Source organism: Rhinolophus sinicus, linkage group LG09 (genome assembly GCF_036562045.2).
Source record: "Rhinolophus sinicus isolate RSC01 linkage group LG09, ASM3656204v1, whole genome shotgun sequence".
Classification (NCBI taxonomy): Eukaryota; Metazoa; Chordata; class Mammalia; order Chiroptera; family Rhinolophidae; genus Rhinolophus; species Rhinolophus sinicus.
In genome coordinates this window covers 37102571-37126287 of record NC_133758.1, presented here as the reverse complement: position 1 = coordinate 37126287, position 23717 = coordinate 37102571, and positions in this window count along the sequence as shown.

The following is a 23717-nucleotide window of genomic DNA, read 5'->3' as shown; positions in this document are numbered from 1 at the left end:
GGCCCATGGGGCAGGGTAAGCATACGATAGCCTGGCTCAATTGCCAAGCCCTTTTTTCATCTAGCTCCACTGATATCTAATAGACTTCAATGTCACCTGATAAGTGGGTTCAAACAGCATTCACAAGTATAGAATATCTTTCTTTCAAAACTCAAAGACACTTCTAAGTATTATACTCCTTTTCCAGTGGTCAGAAGTAAAAGATGCAATAACTTATATATCACTTTGGAGGGCATGTCCTAGAGTGCCCCAGACTACTAGATCCCCAACAACTCTATTGATGCAAGAAGCTCCTTAACTTTATAGGGTTTATTTTCCAGCCTCTGAAGCACGTACTTTTCTCTTCAATGCATCTAGAGTACTTGCCATCTCTTTCTCACTGGATTTATTATATATGGCACCATCAATATAGTGGGCCACTGTGGTGTTGCTTGGAAAGTACCAGATAATCCAGCCCTTTTAAATTATATTGTGATAAACAATAGTAGAGATAAAGATGTCTAAGACATGACCATGAATGTGTGTAATTGTTTATTTCATGTGAGTGCAAACTAATTTTGACACCTCTAATTTTTTGGAAGAAACAATTTGCTATGGGCCCTGAGCATATATGCCCATTCTTGCTGAGTGTGCCAAAAATGCAAAGCCCTCAGTGCTCTTTATTTGGGCCATTTATCATGGTTTTGTTTGAGAAATGAGGTAACATGATTTGCTTCCACTTATTATAACAATGGTAAATCTCCCAAACTCATTATTTCTCTCCTGTAACACAACCCATTGCAAGTACAGGGAACTGTGATGCGCACTTTTATTTCCCTCTGGGGGACTGAAGAAAACCAACATGTATCTCTGGCTACTGCTTTTGTTAGACAGACCTTTGTCTCTGAGCCAGGAGTCTTGTGTCTTCTCTCAACATTGTAAGTCTTGAAACATTTACAACATAACTTGCTGATTGTAAGTAGGGTAAAATCCTAGACTCTGCAGTTTTAAAGTTTTAGTAATGAGGATGGGTTGCTCATATAGGCATGGATCTCTGGAATAGAAAGAACAAGGTCCCATGTGGGATGGGTTAGAGCATATGAGAAATCTTTGCAGGGTCTGGTAGTGAATGCCTTTGCCCCAATATTGGGGTGGGGTAAGTGTCTCCCACTGTTCTATCAATGAATGTTTAGAGGTTAAATGGTGGTGAGAGGCAAGATTGAAACTAATCACCTTGATGGTGCCTGGGTTCATTTTCCTCCAAATGGGAAGAGGAAGGGATATTATAATAACAATGGGGCAGCAAGTTGCTGGACCTTAGCTAAAAGACAATGTGCCTGCTGAGTTAAGGGGTCCCAAAGCTGGAACAAGTGGTATTAGCCAGTAGGGGTGGTTAACAAACCCTAACAAAATTCAGAGATTATTTTCCCTTTTTTTTTTTAAATTTATTTTTTAAATTTATTGGGGTGACAATTGTTAGTAAAACTACATAGATTTCAGGTGTACAATTCTGTATTATATCATCTATAAATCCCATTGTGTGTTCACCATATTTTCCCTTTTGAGGGGAGTTTTTAAGACTATGTGGGTGGATTTGTAATGCTCAATTTCTCCAATGCTCAGTCAAAAACTAATGTCTCCTTGGCCTCACTATTACCAAAAAGAAGGCCCAGCCCTTTGTGGGATTCTTTTAAGATTGCAGACAGTATATGCCTCACTAAACACTCTTTTCATTTAAATTAAAATAATGCACCCAAGGGTTTAGCTAACTGATGCTTACATCATCTTGGTTTCTCATGAAGGATGGCAGCTACCCCTGTGGGAGGAGACTGATATCCCACTCCACTACCTGAAACAGAGTTACTTATTCAGCAGGGTCTTTAACTCACAGTTTTCCCTAAAACACTGGGCCTGGTTCACTGGTGATTCAACTAAACTGACACTTGATGGTGTCCCCTGGGGTTGCAGTAACTGTTAGTCTCAGTCTGGGCTATGAAGTACTGAAAACAGAAGTAGTGATTCCATTCAGTGCGCAGATTTCAAGGTTGTTCTCACAGCTTTGGCCAATACTCCCCTTGATATTTTTCTGACTTTTGTGGTAAGTCATGTGATATTTTTACTGACTTATGGCCAATGGCCTAGCCATTTATTTAGTCACTTGAAAGACCACAGATGGGCAGATTAAAAACACCACTCTTTGGGACCACAAACTTAAGACAAATCATGACTGCTGATTTGGCAGTCTTGGTAATTCACGTAGATACCCATGATAAGTGTCCATTCTCTGACTGAAACCGAGAGGCTGACTATGCCTGCACTGCCCAAATTCCTGCTTTGCCACATGAATTTGTCATCACACTGGCCATGGCCACATATCACCATTAGGCTCTGGGGTTCTATGTCCGATACAGAAGCTACCACTGCATACCAGGTTTGTGGCTCTTGCCAATAGATGACTCATTTGTCTCATGATGAAGAATGACACTTTGCAGAGAGGTTATTGACCCTTCTGGCTCCTGGGAGACTGTAGACATTTGACTTTTGATCTCCCTCAGGGCTACCAATTATGCTACAGTGCTTCTGACGGTTTTTCAGGTTACAAGGTTGTGGCCCAGTCCATACCATTTTGACCGTTGAAACTAATCTGTGTCATGCTTTTTGCTTTTTGGACATTCTACATGTGACAATGGTGTTCCTTTTGTCACAATGGCCACCAGCAATAGGCCAATGGTCAAAGTATTCAATGGATATTCTATGTGCCCTGCTAGCTATAGATTTTGAATATTGTTTAATGTGGGAAGGATTTCTGACTCTACCACCCTCATATCCACTTGGTTCAACACCTCAGTAAGAATGTGAATAAATCTGTCCCCATAAAGCGATCAGTTCAGCTCAGCTGTTTCTTGGGTAATGATTAGGAAAACAATTCTAAGAGGATAATTGGAAAAAAGTAGAGTTATAGGTACTGGGATTGGAGGTGCTAATTTTGTGGTGGTAGAGGGAAAGCAACCTGCTCCTCCAGCACCTAATGAGGGAACAACTTAGACCCTGGCAGGTATGGAGGGCAGGAGAAAAAGAGATGAATCCTCTTTTTCCTCTACATGCAGCACTGCTACCTGAGTCAAGTGACAGTGCACCCAACAATCTGACCTAAGGCTGCGTTTGTCATCTCTGTTCACATGTTCTAAAAATAAAAACAGGTGAACGTAGCAGGTCTTGATGTTCTGCTGTGCTGGATGCCATCAACAACAACTCCCAACCATGAGGACACACGAACACAATCTTGGGTCAACCTAACTGAAAATATGCTTCTCCTGGTGCCTGAGTGGCCTTGGGTTACATCATGTGTGGCTATCAAGGCTTTAGATATTCAGTGATACTGTCCCTGTGGCTTAGCAAAACCAGACAAATGGTGATCCAAAACAAGTTTAACAACAAACCAAAGTGACTGAATAATGATTATTCAGGTCACACATTTTATGTGGGGAGAATGTGCAATGGAATGACTCTCCATTGCTGTTGAGGGGTGCTTTGTCACCCATCTTTTGTTCCCTGTAATTATTGGAAGTCTCACAGCAACTCTTCAGTCACTTCTATTGATTAAGGCAGTGACACAGGTTCATCCAGATTCAAGGATCAATGTCACTATGAGAAATTCATGAGAGATGAAATATATATTGATGCAATCATTTTTGGAATATACACTCTGTCACACTTTATAATAATAGCATTTTATTTTCAAGTCTACTGAAACAGGCTTCAATGATTCCTCCACATCCCACTTTAATGAATCCACTTGTTTCAAATCTAATTGTATTTAGATATTATTGTGCCGTTTATTCACATCTCTTAAATTGCTTCGTTATTGCAATCAGTCTTGATGTCTGAATGAAATATTTTCATTATTAAATCCCACCTCTTGGAGTGAACACTGTATAGGAAAAGGGTTTTGTTTTGTTCTGGGCTATATACCCAGAATCTAGAATGCTACCAGATATATACTAGGTATTCAGTAAATATTTGTTAAATGAACAAAGTCCGAAAGGCTTATGTCAGCTTACAGTAAGCAGTCAACAGGTAAAGTCCATAGTTTGAGAGGCAAAACTGAGGGTGGGTAACAAGAGCCATTAATGGGTCAAGAAAGAAATTACCAAAGTTCAAGCAGCATGAACATTGCCATCCAGTTTTGGATCATTAAACTTGGCAGAAAAGGTTCTGCCTCACCTGGGACTATTTTATTAGGCTCTCCAGGTGTGCAGCAGTTTTATTTCTCTGGGCTTGACATTGTAAAGCACTGCTTGGCATCTAACTGTGATACATTGGCCAATGGGTTTCCCATCCTTTCACCTTAAAACTATGTGAAAAATCTTTTATCTATATGATCAGATATAATTATCTTACAAACCCTGTAGTTAAAAATGAGTGGTCTCATTTTAGATGATTTACTTATTCAAGATCATTAAAGTGGCACAGATTTGATTCAAGCTTGTTTATTGTTTGTTTTTACTCCTTTAGCTCCGTTGTCTTGACCAATACTATTTCAATTATCTGTTCTGATCTATTGCAGTTGTGAAAGACAAAGACAAAATGCATTTTCAGCTTGAGCTTACATATTGATTGAATAAGTAACTGTTCACGCAGACTAATTTTAGTTGCAATAGAATGGTTATCTTAACAAAAAATATTTCTCCCATTGGGCTTCTGATTATTACAGCTATAATTGTCACAGTTTTAATAGTACTTAACATTTTTTTAAATTTTACTACATGCTAAGCTGTTTCCTAAATGTTTGTTTTTCAATGTATAATTTGTTAACATGGAAAAATATTTCATATTTTTCAGTTAGTAATAAGAAGCAAGATATGAAGTACTAACATGTCTTGCAAAAGTAATCAATCAATTCGGTGTCATATTAAATCTTTATTGCTTATTTGCTTCACAGAAACCCTTGAGACCGCAGGTCAAATTGCTCCTCTTCTTCATCAACACCAATGCACTTGTGAGTACTTCATTTTCTGAACTTACAGCTTTTATAGTCTGTTTTATGTACTTGCTATTTACTGTATTATTGTCTTGTATATGGTCTTCATTACAGAGAAGATTCTATTAAAGAAAATACATGTTTTTGTCCTTTGAAACGAATGTGAATAACAAAAATATTTATATATTTATTTGTCTGAAAATATGTATTTTGTCCTCTTGTTTTCATTTAGGAGGTGACTTACACAAAATATAAACAATAAAATAAAAATAAAACCTGGAATAGAAAAATATGAATCAGAACAGAAAGTAGTGCATAGTTCAGAAAGTAGAGTACAAAAGAAATAATGCACTTTGGCTCCACTTACCCTGATCTTCAAAGGAAAGGGAAATTTATGCATTCACCTGATATACATTGAAGAAAACACATTAGATTTTTAGGGGGAGGGGGGGATCATTTTCTTGCTCTAATCTTTAACATAAATTTCTAACACAGAAATGTCTTATGAAGACCCTAAGCAAATTGATGAGCAATATCCTCAATAAGAGACCTCAGCATACACAATAGAGGTTTTGAAATTATTTTTCTTATGTGTTCCGGTACATCCCTTAATTAAAGAGGCTTTACGACACCAAAATGCAAGTCAGTTAAAGGCATCATTCAAAGACCCAATACTACTGATTCAATATCCCCAAATGTATCAAACTGTTTATTAATGCTTTTAAAGAAATGAGATACTGCTTATAAAGGTGATTAGCTGATAAAAATTCATGTGTTTCCCAGGGCTGGGGCTCTGTCATCAGGGTGTCTAGTCTTCTTTTCAGAGACTTGAAGGATTTGGTAAAACCAACAAAGTGCTATTTTTTTTTTTAATTAATTGAGATTATTTCCATGTTTAGTTCCAAAACTGCATTTGCTCTGATTCCTCTCACAAAATGACTTAACTTTGAGAACAAATCGTAATGAATCAACTAACTTGACAAAACAAAAGAAACCTGAGCAAAGTTTTTCTTAAATAAGGCAATGACTTTTAAAACAAAAATGGTAAACTGGTTTACTGAAATAGAGCAAACTTATATAAAAAGTGCATACATCTTTTCTTGGCTAGATAGCTCATTTCCTTTTAGAGCTGAATAGTATTTCGTTGTCTGGATATACCATAGTTTTTGTCTCCATTCACTTACTGAAGGTAATTTTGTTGCTTCCAGGTTTTGGTAGTTATGGATAAAGTTACTATAAACATTCGTATGTAGTGGTTTTGTTTGTTTGTTTGTTTTGTTTTATGGCATATAGTCATACTTCAATCCTTTTTTATTTCCCCATAATAGTCCACAAATATTATCTCCACATAATAGAAAATTGTTCATTAGAATTACTACAAGTGAACACACCTAGGTAACCATGATTCAGTCAAGCAATAGAACATTTTCATGTCATTTCAAGTCACCATTCTCTTTCTACCCAAAGATAACCATCCTGACTTTAAATACCAAAGTTTACTCTTGCTGGTTTTGAAGTTTTTATAAAATGAATCATACAGTTTGTATTCTTTTGCATCTGGCTTCTTTTGCTCAATGTTATATTCATGATCCCCATACCCAACTCAAGTTGTGGTGTGCAGCAAGGATTCACTAATTTTCATTTCTGAATCGCATTCCATTGTATAAATAGACCATATTTTATTTTACCCAATTCAAATACTAGTAAACACGTGGGGTTTCTAATTTGGGGTTATTATAAATAATACAATCTTGAATGTTTTTGTATAAATTAGTTAATCCATGTAAAAGAGAGCTTGCTGGGTCTTCAGAGATGTGTATTTCCAATTTTGATAGGTACTACCAATTTCCCACAGTGATTGGAATAATTTACTCTCCTGTCAACAGTGTACAGGAATTCCAGTTGTTTTCCTTAACACTGTTTCTGTCAGTCTTTTCATTTGAGTTATTCTGGTGGTTGAGCAGTGGTAATCCCATTCTGGCTTTAATTTGCATTTTCCTAGTGACTAATGAGGTTGACCACTTTGTTATTTGCTTATTGACCATTTTGAAATCCTCTTTTATGAAGCTTTTTGTCAAGTTTTCTACTCTTTGTATGTATTTTTCTCAAATAGTGTTAAAAGTTTCTAACATGTTGTGAGGATGAGCCCTAGTTTTTCAGTCTCAATATTTTTATTCAAAGAAGCTTTTAATTTTAATAAAGTGTTATATATCAGTCGTTTCCTTTAAGTTAGTGCTTCTTGTACCTTTTTCTGCCCTAGATTATGAAAATATTCTTCTTTGTTTTCCTCTATGCCTTATGATCCACTTTTCACATTTAGATTCATATAGAAGCTTGTCATCACAACTGCAATAAAATAGTAGTCAAAAGAATAATAATAGTAATGATGATAATAGTAGTAGTAGTAGCTGTCATTTGTTGTGTGCTAGGCAGTGGACATTCTGGAGTTTTGATTCTCACCATAATAATGCAATGCATGTATTATTATCTACATTATAAAGATAAGGAAATTGAAGCTCAGGGTGGATAAGTGTCTGTTGTCCTCCTGATAATAAAAGATGGAGAGAGGATTCAAATCCGTGTCAGCCTCATTTCCTGGGCTATGTATTTATTATTTCACCATATTTCCTTGCAAATGGTTTTGTTTGGGAATTGTGTGCAAAAGCCTTAAAATCTGTATAAGTTTTCTAAATGTAAAAACTCTAATTCTGGGAGAAAGAAATCTTTATAGTGAATGAAATAAAAATAAAAAGCAACACTTAGTGGAAATTCTACAGCAGCCCATCCATAACATCTAAACATATAAAAAGATGAAAATAATGCACTGAGACCTCAGAAGAGAAGAAAATATATCAAAAGGATTGGCCACAATAGAGCTTGACAAATGAAATCATTAATGTACTGCTTCAATCTGCAAAGCATTGTTGAAAAGCAAGCAAGAAAGAGAAATAAAGCAGGGAAAATTGATGAAAGTCAGGGGCATAAATATGCTGAGTGTTATTACTTTATAGGGTAGGCTTTTAAGTTCACACTCAACGTGCTTCTTCTTTTTTTGTTATTACTTTGTTTTCATGCAGGTAAGCTCTCATCCAGATAGGGGAGATGGTGTTTTTGTTATACCAGCTATTGTCAACATGACAAAATGGGAAACTTGTATTTTTCCCACTGATTAAATCAGAATAATAATTTCTATTAGGCTGTTTTTAGTTTTTATTTTTATAGCAGGTCTCTATTCAAATGAGTAAACTCAGTGAAATAAATCGCTTCGCATTAAAAAATGAAAATATAAATATAGCATATTTAATAGCTCTCTCACTAATTTCCCCTAATATCTCTCTCACTAAGCAGAACATTTTTCCCCTTGGAGTGGCCAAGGAGAAACTTGTGATGATCTTTTTGAATCAGAGTTAAGTGTTCTATTATGTCACTATATTCTTCCATCCACTTATTTTTGTCTTATCATAAGTTTAATATCCTGTCAAATCTGGGTTATTGTTATAATAGTATTTTTACATTAAAAGAATTTTTAGTAACACTGTAATGTCCAACACTGTCAAAATTAGAGATAGTGTCATTCAGTACAGACCAATCTTTAAAACAATGCTTAACAATAACTTACTGAAGTTTTAAAACAGAGAGTTTAAGTTATCTCACCTTAGCTTTTGTGCCATTTATCTGATTTGATGATGATGGTCCTACAAAAAGGATGTTGAAATTGTTAAGACACTTAAAAAGATGATAAAATTGCTATAAAATATCATTAAATGTTATAAATGTATTATACATATAAATTAGAATGGCATCACTACCAAAAAGACTTAGCACTTAATTATACCTCACTACATGATTTTAATTGAAGAAAATATCATGGGAATTGAATATGATATGTGAAGAACAAATGTATTTGTGGAACAAGACCAATTTTTATGAAGATATTTAATATGAGCAGTCAGCACTTTCAAGTTGCTTCTTCTCAGACTACAGCACTAAGCACTCGCCTGGAGAGAATCTAAAGAGACATTTTTTGTTACCTGTGACTAGTCTCTTGACCAAGGAGGTGAACAGATTGTGGCAGGCAGGCTCTTATGGAAGAATGGAAGGCTAATGATTGCGTTATCTTTCTCAGAGACAAATTGGAGGGATAGGAAGAACTTTCTAAGAAACCAGGAAGGATCAACAGAGTAAATGAAAATTCAAAATAGAGATATACAGAGAGAGAGGAAAATGGTGCTTTTTTTTTTTAAAATAAAAGAAACATGACCATGCAAATAGAAGAAAAAAAAATAAACATTAAAATGTTCCCATGGTTTGGATGTGCCCAGCTCCTTGTTTAAAGAGTAGGTACTCTGTTCACTATCCTGAAGTGGTCATCTATTATTTTGATTACAAGTGTAGAAAATGGCATGCATGTAACATGGATAATGCCTTTAACAAAACTATACTTAATGCTGACAGTGAATAATTACTTATTCAATGAGCAAATATTTATTGAGCACTATTTATGTGACAGGAATATTCAAAATCTGGATGCAACCATCTGAAAATACATAATTCCTGACCAAGGAATTCACAACTAGTATAAGGTGTGTCCGAGTCAGCAATCACTACAAAACAATTGTGGTTAGTATTAATGGAAGAAGTACCACGGTGTATTTGAGTGGGGACAAGTGATACCAAATTTTATTTACAACAGAGGCAGGCTTCATGGAGGAGAAGATTACTGAACAAGTTTTAAAATTTAAGTAGAACTTTACTAGATGAACAGGAATATGAGAATAATTCCAGATAGAGGTACTACTTTTAGCAAAAACATCTAAATATTAGATTCTGTACAGCCTCTTATCTACAAACTCATCCTTAGGCAATGGGAGATTTTGAAAAATGTGCAGGTATTGGCGTATTCTGGGATTTGCATTTTAGAGTTTCTAGTAGCTTGTCGAGGTTACTCTGGCAATGACCACTCCAGGAGAAAAAAATAGTAACAAAAATGAGAGCTGAAATTTATTGTTTCCTATGGGCAAGGCACTCTTTGAAGCACTTACCACGTAATACTTATTTAATTCTCACAGCAACCATGTGAGGTTGATTTTATTATTGACTCTGTTTCATAGATGGGGAAATGGAGGCACTGAGCAGTGGAGTGCCGTAGGTTGCATAACTCGAAAATGGCAGAACAGGACATGAACACGGCAATGTGGATGCAGAATCTTTGTTATTAAACATAGTACTTATAATATTAGGAAGAGGCTGCTGCCAAACTGGTGAAAAGTAATTTGAACATTAAGTAAAAGCATTTGAAGAAGGAGTAGGAAAGATAAGAGAGACCTTTGAGTACTATTAATATTTAAGGAAGAAAATCAGTAAGACTTGGCAGCTGATAGGATATCAGAAGTGAGTGTGATACCTGAGTCTAGAGAGATTCTTTGATTCCTGGGTTGAATCATCCATCCTTTATATATCTGAGCAAACACCATATAAAGGGATTGAACTATAATGTTTTAGCCCGCCAAAAGTATGATTTTTGCCTCAATTTTATAACTCTGGATTTTTATTAATTAAATAATCACTTGATTCAATGTAAATTGCTACTGAAGAGAAGAAACACAGCTTTTTAAAATGAAAGTATAAGGACTTTGAGCTAGACAGGAGTTCAGAGAGGGCTTTATTGAGGAAAAAATATTAGAGCTGTGATCTGAGAGATGGACGGACAGGTGTTAATTAGAGTGGGGTTTGTCAAAAGTGATGACATGGCATGCAGCAAGAGAGACTTGCAGAGGAGAAGCACATTCAGGAGGGATGACAAGGACATCCAAATACAAGCATTTCTGGGACACTGGCAAACATTGCTTCGCTGTTGGGAAAAGCCACCTGAACATTTCCAGGAGGTGGGCAGGCACAGTGTAAGTAAGCTTGTCAAGGGAGTATGTGAAAGTGAGAAAAGGTGAGAGCTAAGGGCTAGACCGGCCTAACATTTAAGGGCTCTGGAGAGAAGGCGATACCTAACTATTGCCAAAATAATGGGATCCAAGAGGAAAACCAGACTGAACAGACAGTGGAGGAAGAGATCATTTCAGAGAGGTGTGACAGGTGCTACAGAAAAGTCAGGTCCGACAAGGACTAAAATATGGATTTGGCAACTTGGCAGTTAATAGTGACCTTGACAAGGATTTTTTCAGTGGCGTGGTGTCAGTAGAAGCCAGACTGGTTTGAAGGGAAATAAAAGTTAAGAAAATGGAGATTGGGAAGCACACGTACCTGTTTTAAGTGACTTGGGCTGTGAAGGGTAAGAGAAAGGTGAGAGTGACCAGAGAAAAACTCAAGGACGTTTTTGTTGTTTGCTTTGTTTTATATATTTGTTTTATAATGAAAAGTGTGGTATGTGTTTATGAGCTTGAAGGGGAGGGGACATGGAGAGAGGAATGTGAAAGGGACATGAGACATAGCAGCTCACTGACTACTGAAGGTCTTAGAGGAGATGCAGGCGGATGGGCTCCTGGGCACACAATGAGGGAAGGACTGTCACCAGAGGCAGCTCATTAGCTGAGTCAGGAGGGGTGGATTACAAGGACAGATGCTGCAGCTGGAGCTGCGGCTGGCGATGCCCAGCATAGCCTGCAGGTATTACATGCTCCTGTGCCACCCTGTTGGAAGCTGTGCTGTCAGTTCTAAGTCTCACCAAGAAGGAGGAAACCAGCCCGGAGAGGTTAAGTGACTTGTCCAAGGCCACATAGCTAGTAAGTGACACAGCAGGAACTGGAAAGCAGAACTGTCTGCTTCCCACCCAGAGACATGGGAAGTTGAGAGAGTCTTGTCTAAAAGCCTGCTGGGTCTCTCTAGAAGTCATTGGCTGAGATACAGGGAAGTAGCAGCCTTGAATAGGGGTGAGAATTTGGAGTATGTGCTATGGGGACAAACAAAGGACTTGGCCAGTGTCACAGAATGTGCTCTGGTTCACTGGATGGCATGGAAATGCCCAAGCGCCATACATTGCAGTTTACAGAGATCCCAGTGTCAACTTTAGCTTAGTGTAAGAGTTTACTTAGCTCAGTGTTAATACACTGGGTCAGAACAGACGGTGTTCTTGGCAGAGAACAGCTCTTGCCTCCTTCAGTTCCATGGAGACACACTGGTTGTCATGGCTAGCCTGAGGAGGCTAACTAGTCTGAGCAGGCCAAAAGCTCTGAATGTTCCCCACTACTTTCCCGGTTTGCCAGGCTCAGGGGCTACAATAACAAGACCCTTCAGATAATGGGATGCACGCTGAAACTAACAATACCCACTTCCAATGTTTACTTCTAATTTACTAATAGGTCTGGATGACTACCCTAATGGGGTCAACAGTGGTCCAGGTTTTCCCCCACGTGAATTCCTACTATAACAAGGACACACAAAAAATTGTGGCTGAGGATGGTAACCAAAAAATTAGAGCGACAGATTGAAGAACTGATATTCTACCAAAACTCAATCATAAGGAAGCAGAATTAGATAACTGATTAGATGATAGCTTTACATAAGAAAGAGAAAGAAAGTGAGAAAAACCATAAATGTTCATTTCAAAAAAAAAAACACACAAAAAACTTCAACTCAAGTGACTTGATGAATATCTGTCTCAAACTCCAGAAGGTTAGAGAATAGTAGATTGGGGGTGGGGTGGGGGGAGGTCACGGAAAGTTCCAATATGGGCAGCAGCGTTCCTATCATCCTTATGATTTGGATGAAGTATCTTCCTAGTAAGCTCTTCTGTATCTCTTGATAAACCGTTATGTGGTAAAAAAAAAAAAAAATCTTACAAGGTTATTTCCTTCAGAATATAACTGGAGCTGCTTTTTGTTTCTCTCCAGGCAGAATATTCTGATGATGTTATTTATTTGTGTTTTGTCTTGTTCTGAAAATGATTTCAATTATCTTACAAAATTCATAGTGTATGGTAGTATAACATAAACAGATGAGAAAATAAGCCCAGGAAGACAAACCTCTGTGTGTGTGTGTGTGTGTGTGTGTGTGTGTGTGTGTGTGTGTGTGTGTGAAAGAGAGAGAGAGAGAGAGAGAGAGAGATAGGTAGATAGATAGATAGATAGATAGATAGATAGATAGATAGACAGACAGATAGATAGATAGATAGATAGATAGATAGATTTCTGAGATTGATAATACTTTTAAAAACAGGAGTGATCTTCTAGTTTCTGATTCAGCCTAAACCTCTAGTCCATAGGGTATCACAATAAAAAAAAGTATGTCTTTTAATTTAACAAAATGGAAACTTATATCTCTATTAGAAGAGAAGGTGGTGAAAACCCTCTCTTGAGAAAAAGTGAATGGACAAATAAAGATTTCTCATTCCAGACAAAAGAAAATAACCTAGGAAGGGAGCCAAAAAAAAAAACACCAGAAAGAAAATAAAGAAAACAAAAAAAGAAGATTCCAAGGAGAGAGATAGAAAGTAATGCCAAGAGGCAAACACATAAAAAAGATTTAGAGATCTGGCTAATTAAAAATTTAAAAGCTTTATTTGTCAAAAACATCATAAACAACCCAAATGTTCTTAGATACAGGACAGGTTGAAACAATCTAACCGTATTTGTTGTGTAGGTGGGAATTTGGTGAGCCAGAGCAATATTTGACTGAGGGAGGTGAAGTGTCAGCTTAAGGTCACTCAGCCAAGATGTGAGCTGACATCTCTCTGCTTCATAGCACATACTTTTAGCCATTGTTTCTCATTCTTCTTTAGATTTCCCTGGGATTTATCTATTTCATTCTTTCTTAAACGTTGTTTCCTTTATTATTTCTGTAAATTGTGTTTGTTTTTATAATCACTATACTCTTCAATGATTCTTCAATTGTTCAGTGATTTTCTTCGTATTTTATTAGTGTTTATTGAATAAGTAAATGAGTATTCTAATTAGTTATTTTTGGTATACAGACTTTTATTTTGGTGCTCCAAAGCAACATTGCATTCTCACTTTAATTATGAATTTTTCAGTATATTCTCTCGAATTTTCAGCGGAAGGAATAATAGTTTCTAAAAATAGTTATACTGTGTTTTCCTCTTTCCAACAATGAAGATTTTATTTTTATATCACATGTCTTAATATTTATACCAGAACTTAGGAGTTCTGTGGAGTGATACAGGGCATTTCTGATGTCCTTATTTAGCCCATTAATAAAAATGCTGCTAATGTTTTTCCTGTTGAAAAACCTGCTAATATTTTTATGCTAGTTTTTTCTGTTTTAAAACACTGCTTAAAAGTGGTTATTCACTATCATTTTGATAATGCACCCTTTTATTCTTGGTTTTAATGCTTTTGTTTTTTTAACAGGAATAGGTGTTGAATTTTATTGACTGCCTAGCCTGTAGAGGTTTTTTTGGTTTTGTTTTGTTTTTTGTCTTTTTGGGTTTATGAAAGTAAATCTTTACACCACTAGATGTCTTGATGTTAATAATTTCTTGTATTTCTACTTGATACAAGTGCTATATGGTTGTAACAGATAATGTCTATGAAGTATTTTTTTACTTTGGTTTTACTTTGCATTTGCACCTGGAAGAAATGCTAAAATGCAGATTCTCTGGCAACACTCCCTGAGATTCCGACTCAATAGTTTTGGGGTGAAGCTGAGAATTTGAATTTTTAGAAGTATCCCCTTTACCACCATGATTGGAACACATGTGATACACAGACCAAATTTTGAGAAATAAGGTTTAAATGAACTATTGAGTTATCCTTTTTAGTATTTTCATTATTGTTGCTGCAATGTAAAAAGTAAAATTAACCTATTTTAATTTTTTTCTTCTGTTGGATTTTAAGAAGATTTTGATATATTTTTGTCTGGTTTTGCTAACTTCATTAAATAAATTGGTTTTTTTTTACAAGATATTTGAATGATGTTAACTGTCCATGAGAATTCTGTTACTTAAGAGTTTAAAAGAATCAGTAGGTAAAATAATCTAACCCTGAGGTTTTCTCTGTTTGAGGTAATTCTTAGAGAGCTTAATTTTCAGTCTCTGCTATGGTTATTGACCTAACGAAAATTGAAAATTGACTTCAGAGATGGAAGAGTAGCCTACTTTGGTCAGAACATATCATATACAAGGGGCTCTAGTGGAATATACGACTGGAAAATTCCTATGGGATGGATCATTGAGGACCTCGAGTGGGTATACAATGAATGCCTTGCCAAGAATTTCTATGTCCATTATACCACTTTACACTTATAATAGCTTTATATAAATTCCACCCTATTCCCACCATTGCTGTATGGGTAAAGTCATGGAAATTTGAATAGGAAAGTAGTGTGACTTGTTTTTGAATTCTTGGGGATTTTTCTGGTAATTTGCCAAATGCCTCTATGACTAATATAATATAAAACAAGTATGTTTGAAAGGTAAAATATCTCCTCATCTTCCCCCTTGCTATGAACTGAATTGTATCTCCTCAAATTCATATGTTGAAGCCCTAACATCCAAATGTGATAGTATTTGGAGATGGGGCCTTTGGAAGATAATTAGGATATGATGAAATCATGAGGGTGGAGTCCTTATGATTATAATTATGCCATTACAAGAAGAGACCAGGAGCTTGCTCTCTATTTTGTGAGGACATGGAGAGAAGGTAGCAATCTACATGCCAGGAGGAACGCTCTCAGCAGAAATTGATCTCTGCAGGACCTTGATCTTGGATTTCCAGCCTCCAGAACTATGAGAAAAATAAATTTTATTGTATAAGCCACCAAGTCCATGGTATTCTGTTATGACAGCCCAAGCAGACTAATATACCCACTGCATAGTTTCTGAAATGAAATGTGCAATAGCTGAGTATAAAAGTACACATTTTGAAATAAAATTAATAACATATTTTTAGTAGTTTAAGTTACTTACTTATCCAGTCTACTGAGGCAGTTTCAGATTGAATTTTATGTTTATAATGATACAACAGTCTTCAGGGTGACTCCCTGAATCTGAACTCTCCTATACTCTGTGCAATTACAAAGTTAATTTTCCTTTAAAGCTCGACATTTATTTTTATTCATTTATTCATTCATTCACTCAGCCATTCATTTATTTGGGAGACTCAAAGGCAATGAAGTCATTGTCAGAGACTGGCAATCTAGTGCATATTCACACATTCCTGGAAAGAAGGTATCTCAGAATACATGTAGGTTATGTACAGAACACTGGGAGGTCCAGAGAAAAGAGACATTCTTCCAACTGGGGTGAAGGAATCAGAGTTTGATCCAGATCTTGGTGCCAGAATAGGATTTCAACAGCTGGAGATGAAAAAAAGGGTAATTCAGAGAGGAAACAACTGAATTCACAAGGTGTAAAGAAGAACATTTAAATTGTTTAAGGACACTTATATATATCTTGGTTTTATTAGTTTAGAGTATATGTAGGGAAGATAAAGCCAAAAAAATAATTTTAAGCCATGCCATGAATGGTTTTTAATCACAGACTAATAAGATCTCTAGGTTTTTTTCTGCATATAACAGAGAAGAATGAAAGGATTTGGGGCAGCATTACGAGGTCTGAACAATTAAGTTTGAGAACTTGTTGCAATGATGTTGCTAACATTTTTTTATTTCAGAAGGATTATTCATTATGAATTTCTACCAACTGAGCAAATAATTAACCAAGTTTAATATGTGTGAGTGCTGAAAATGTTGTGTGAAAAAGTTAGATGACCTGACCTTTTCACCAATTCATGGCCCTTGCATCACGACACTGTTGGTGAGGGAGTTTTTAGCTTGTAAGCAAATAACTGGATTGGCACACCTTTCCTTCTCACCTGATCTAGCCCCCAATGACTTCTTTCTTTACCTGAAGATAAAAGAAACATTGAAAGGAAGACATTTTGATGACATTCAAGACATCAAGGGTAATACGACAACAGGTCTGATGGCCATCCCAGGTAAAGAATTCCAAAATTGCTTTGAAGGGTGGGCTAGGCACTGGTGATGGTGCATAGGTTCCCAAGGGGAGTACTTCAAAGGTGACCATAGTGATATTCAGCAATGAGATATGTAGCACTTTTTTCAGGATGAATTCGCAAACTTAATTGTCCTACCTCGTATATCAAGCAGCAGCAACAACAACTGAAACAGAAACTTAGGTTTTAGATCTGCTTTCAAAATGGAGTTGGTATCTCATTGTTCATTAGGTAGTTGAATCAGCAACGTTGAAAGAGAGACATTGAAGTAAGTTGCCATCAGTGCTATTATGGTAAAATGAGAACAGATAAACTCACCAACAGAGAACAGGTAAAAAGAGAAGACTGAAGTAAAAACTATTGAGAGTTTCATGCTAAGCGAAATAAGTCAGACAGAAAAAGTTGAAAACCGTATGATTTCACTTATATGTGGGATATAAAACTGAAAGCAACAAATAAACAAGACAAGCACCACCAAAAACTCATAGACACAGACAACAGTTTAGTGGTTACCAAAGGGTAAGGGGGTGGGTAGGTAGAAAAGGGTAAAGGGGGTCAAATATACAGTAATGGAAGGAGATTTGACTTTGGGTGGTGAACACAATAGTACACAATGTAATATATAGATGATGTATTATAGAATTGTACACTTGAAACCTATATAATATTATTAACCAATACCATCCCAATTAATTTAATAAAAATAAATTTTAAAAACCATATATGGGTGGAGGAAAAAGAAATTAGAGTATTAAGAGAACACAATTAGGAAGGTTTATCCTTTTTTCTTACATATTCTTCAATAAAAACACATTCTTGAGTGAAAAAAATAGAGAACCACAATTATGAAGTCATTATGCTAAATAAAGGAAGGAAGTTTCAAAGGGAGTAGTTTAGTCCTGCCTTGCATTAGTCTTTACGTATTTTGTACTTATCTTTCTTTCCATTCAAATTAAACTATATTTCCGTGTTATTAGTGTAGGGAATTATTATTTTTTCTTTGACAATGTTCAACACTGTGTCTAATATACTGTTAAGGACATTGCTAGGCATTCAATTATACTTGCTTATTTCTCTTTACAATATTTAAATAATTATAAAATGATTATAGCTAAACTAACATTTATTAATATAACAATGAGCAATCCTGGGTGCTTTACATGGATTGTTTATTTAATCCCCACAACAACCAAAAGAAATAACCAAGTGAGGCAACATTCATTAGACAGATGAAAGTAGAGTAATAATCTAAAAATGAATGTCCTTCGCCCTGAGGAATCTAAAATTCACCTGGCATTTTAAAACTCTGTGGAAAATTAAAATATTTTATTTCATTATTCAAAAAAATATTTCCTAAGCATATACTTTGCATAAAGCATCATGTCAAGTATTTTGGGGAGAGTTGGGCAGTTATCCATAGTAGTTAGAAAAGTTTTATATTTTTCATTTTCAACTTTAACAATCTTCTCCTATAGAAAGGAAAAAGCTCAGCTTTCATCCCCAGCAGGTATAACAGATAGACCATTTGATAAATCACAATTGAGCATTTCCTAATTTGGAAACATTAGATTTAAGATTGCTACTTACAGCCTAATTCATATTTAAAAACAAAACAAAACAAAACGAAAATCCAGAAAATATTTGGTGAGGCTGTACTAGAGAAATTAGAAACTTTGTTCTATTGGTAGGAATGTAAAATGGCTGCAGCCACTGTGGCTCCACAGTACGGAGATTCCTCAAAATATTAAAAGTAGAATTAGTATATAATCTAGAAATCCCACTCTAGTTATATATCCCCCCAAAACTGAAAACACTGTCTCAAATAATATTTCTACACCTATGTTCATAGCAGCATTATTCATAATAACCAGAAAGAGGAAGCAACTCAAGTGTTTATCAATGATTGAATGGATAAACGAAATGAAGTATATATGTGCAATGGAATATCATTCAGACTTAAAAAGGAAGGAAATTCTGACATATGCCACCATGTGGATAAACCCTGAGGACATTATGCTAAGTGAAACAAGCCAGTTACAAAAAGACAAACACTGTAATATTTCACTTATGAGAGGAGGCTGGAGAAACCAAATTCATAGACAAAAACAGAATGGTTGTTGCCAGAGACTGGGGAAGATTAAGAATGAAAAGTTGTTATTTAGTAGATTTAGAGTTTCAGTTTTACAAGAAGAAAAGAGTTCTGGTGATTGGCTGCGTAACACTGTCAATGTACTTAATGCTATTGAACTGAACATTTAAAATGGTTAAGACGGTACATTTTATTTGATATATAATGCATATAACACAATTTAAAAAATTAAAAACCCTTAATTCAATTATTCTTATAGTAAATACAAACTTATTTTATTATCATTTTTCCATACACCTTTTGAACAATGTATCCCAATATGCAGAAAACTCCACTTACGTTGTGCGGATTTGGTTATATGTATGGTACATATATAGATGCAAAACTGAGAGTATAGAAACAAAATATAAATGAATGAGTGCTTACATCTTAACTACTAGTAATGTGCTTAGCTATTCAAATGGGAACTTTTGGAATGCTTTAATTAAGGTTTCCAGATAAAGAGCCTATTTTTGACTTGAAATGAAGAACAATTAATTCTACTATAGGCTTCAGTGGTGATGATAATACTGGGGCCTGATTATACTTTATAATGATACCAGATAGGGTAATTTAAAAAGTGTTTTATTGGATCTATGAAGGGATCATTCTGTGACCTGCATTTAAAAAATCCACTCTCCAAAAAATTACCTGTGGTTATCTTATTATTGTTAGGTCAAGTTATGCATTGGAAGTTGATTAATCCCTTTCTGGGGGTTATTGTCATAACTTGTACTGTTTACAATTAATCCCTTCTGTAATCTGGCCTTGAATTATTTTTATGTGAAATTGGAGAATCCATGCAATATTCATATCTCACATGTAGACACATAATAGTAGGCAATAGCCTTGCCATTATCTATGGATTAATTCAAATTTGATAGAATTATCTCTCTCCAGAGATAGATTATGAAAGACTTTTAAAAGAACAGATTTCCATACTAACTTTGAACTTAATCAGCTATTTCATAATTATTCCAGGACTGCTACAAGGAATCCCATGGCTTCTTATTATTCATAGCAGCAAGACAAAAATGTATGCAACCTTTCTTCATTTTAGCAGGTGGCAAAAGGTCTCAGAGATTACCCTTCACATGTTAATATTTCAGAACTCTATTATTTTTGGTGTGATGGTGAAAAAGAAAAGTAACTTTCAAGATTCTTCAGTATTCTTCTTTTTCCTTATTCTCAAAAGCATCTTTCATGTAACTAAAATTCTTTTAGTGCTTCTGCAGTTATTTAAAGAACTTTCATTTATTATGTTTCACTAGGGAAAATATTGAGTTTTTCCCATTTGAGACGGAAATACAAAATAGTTTACCCCTTCAAATGCTTTGTTCATATCCCTTCTACTTCAGCTAACAAATTGGATTCCAGAAAGATCCTGAAGACATTATTGGTTAGTCACAACAACCATACAGGACCTCATTTCCTGGTTTGCTGTTTTACCTTTCCTAGTTTTGTTGTTGTTGTTCTTGTTGTTTTGTTTTGTTTTGTTTTTTGCTATTAGTTCATATATTTAAAATAATACATTTTTAAAATTAAATTCGTATGTACAATATATGTATACTCCCAATACTCCTATTCAATTACATATTGCATTGCTATGTGATGCAGGTAAAATATTTAATTGCGTACATCTGTATGAATTGAACTAGGCTTGTCTGATTCAAGTCTTTACTCTTGAGGTAGTTACTTAATACTTAATTCATAAAGATATGTGAAGATATTTTGTGTTTTCAGTTGTGTATTACAACCCGCTTCTACGACTTTTCCTCCCAGTACTACAAGTTTATGGAAGTCAAGGTATGTGTATTTTGTAAAAACTCCAAAGGTTATTCTGATGTACAACCTGATTGAAGAACCACTGCACTAGAAATTTATCCAATAATGCACGTGGGTGGCATGTGTTCAGTGGCAAGTCTCCTGTACATTCATGGCAGACAGTACTAATTGACTGTGAGGATTCTCCAGATTAACCTCAGCATTCATCTCGAGGGAGTTACCACATTGGCACCAAATTTGGAGCCTATTTCTCATCCCCTTGTCTAAAATGTTTTCCATCTTTGCACAAGGATTATAATCTATAAAGACTCTTGGACAAATCTATTCTCTGCATTGCTATGAAGAAGTATCAAATGACATGGTACTTCAACAAGTTCATTTTTCAATTAATGGAAATAATTGAACTTGATGCTTTTTTCTTTTCTAGAAAAAATTCTCTTTTCATTGTCAGCAATTTAGGCTTACACCCAGAAAATACGTTGTGGGTCAAATGAGATCACACTTGGTAATATTTAGTCTCTCTACCTAAACAGGAGAATGTAGCCTTAGTGATTAAGTACACCAACTCATTCAGTGTCTGAATCCAAACTGTAGCTCTTCTCCTAACTCTGTGACCTTAGGAAGTTTACAGAACCTCTCTGTTGCCCTGGTTTCCTCATTAGCAAATAGGTATGTAAGAGCTGTGAGAAATAAATGTATGAGAAACAATTAATACTTTACCAGTGCCTGGGGGACTCTCAACAGTTGTAAATTATTATTGCTATTAGTAGTATAACTTAGATTGTTTTGTATCATTTTCTTCAAAGCAATCTTTTCTGACAGTAGGAACTTCATAAATTTCTTGTTTGTTTTAAATGTAGTCTTATAAGCACTTTGGGAGTTATTTATCACTGTTTAAATATACATGCAGCTATATCTATAAAAGGATGCCTATTACTTGGTTCCAAAACCCAGAATATCTCTGGATGATTGTATTTAACTTGCCCACCTGTCCTTTATCTATACATCTGTCTAATCATGCATCCATGCATCCATCCATCCATCCATCCATCCATCCATCCATTTAATAAATATTTGATAAATGCCCTCCACGGACACTCCACTGGTGAAAAATAGATAAATAAGGCACATTATCTGCCTTTAACAGTCTCCCCTTCTCTGATGGGAGAGACAGACAGATAAACAGGCAATTATAATGCTGAGTGTTAAGTACTATGAGATGACTATGCTTGGGTGATACAAAGGAGGCACAGAGAATGAGTTTCAATGCCTTGAAGGTCAGGGAGGGCATTCAGGTTTTCTAGTAATGATCAATTTATTTAAAAGGCATTTTTAAAGTTGACCCCAGCCAAAAATTACCTTAGATAAATGAATTCATTGCCTTATAGAAAACACTTAGGGCAAACTTGGCTTCTTTCAAAGATGGAAGAGAGAAACTTCTTTTTCAATCTCATGGCAATTTTACTTTAGGGAGCAGAACACACTGATTATGGCTATTTTGCTGCCTCTCAGAAATGTTTTTTAAAGGATGTTGGTGTATTTTATATAGCTGAGTTGAATAAATCCCAGTGCTTACCACTATAATTTACTGCATGTGAAGCTGGCTTGTCCCCTCGATCACAAAAGAAATTCACTAGGGGAAGTTTCCATCCCACTTTTACATTTCAGAAATAAATCATTCTTTCTGCACAAAACATATATAAGGCTGTAAAATTTAGTCGAAGCATTAATAATTATTTTAAGTTCTATAAATCCTAGGTTATTTTCGTAGTGTGGCCATGGGATTCTTTTTTTCAGATCTTTTATTTTTATCTAGTAAAATGGGTCACTAGTCATACAGAGTTTTGAATTTAGAAATCTGTGTTTTTATAATGTTAATTTGCTTGCTAATGCAAAATGTTAAGGTATTTGTGCTCTGATTTTTCTTTTATTTATTAAATGTCTTTGGAAACAAGTCATCTTATCACTGGGAATTTACAGGATACTTAATGTATCAGTGACTCAGTAACAAATCTGATTTGAAAGAAGACAGAAAGAAAGGAAGAAAGAAAGAGAGAGAGAGATAAAGAAAGAAGTAAAGAAAGAATTGCAAACCCCCCGAAAAATCACTGCTGGAACATTCAGCCATGACATTCAATTTGGTACCAACATAAACATTGCCATAGGAGCCAGCACATGGCAAGTGCATTGACTACTGATAACAAGGCTTGCCAGCTTCATTCTTGGTTGTTGGTGTCTTTTTAAAAATCTTTTGAAAAGAAATGTCCTTGGACCACTTAAATTAATGAGGAACTAAGCAAAACCAGGAGATCCACTTTGCTTTGGGAATGTAGTCATTAAAACACACAAACATGGCTGTTTGGATAGAAGGAGCCATTTTTGTATGGAAGAGTTGAAATCCCTTTGTTATTTTTTGAAGACCACCAATAGACCTTTCTAAAGAAAGCCTTTCCGAATCCTCCATAACTGCGATTCATTCTTGATGAAACAAAAAGTGAAAGCGGAAGGCTAAGTGCTCCATCTAGAGTACAAAGGAACCAAGTTTCAACAACTGGGAGAGATCCTTTAGAAAAAGGCTTTCTCAGAAATACCCTTCATAAGAGATAGGTACAAAGATGAAATACTATTCTCATTGCTTGCAAACTTAGAAATTTCTTTTTGTTAATTGAATTAGGATTCAATTATATTTCTAAATCAGAATCAATTAAAATTCTTAGAATACCTTGCTTTTTAAAACAATTCTTAGAAATTACTCGCAAACGTGTTCTGTTTCTCAGATTCATCAATCTAATCATACATAACATTAAGATAATTCAGACAGTAGCCTAGATGTATTAAAGAAATTTTAAAGGTCACCTGAATAGGTTGAAATAGTACATGTGGCATCAGTTTCTTAATTACTGGTTAACATAATCTGTTAAAA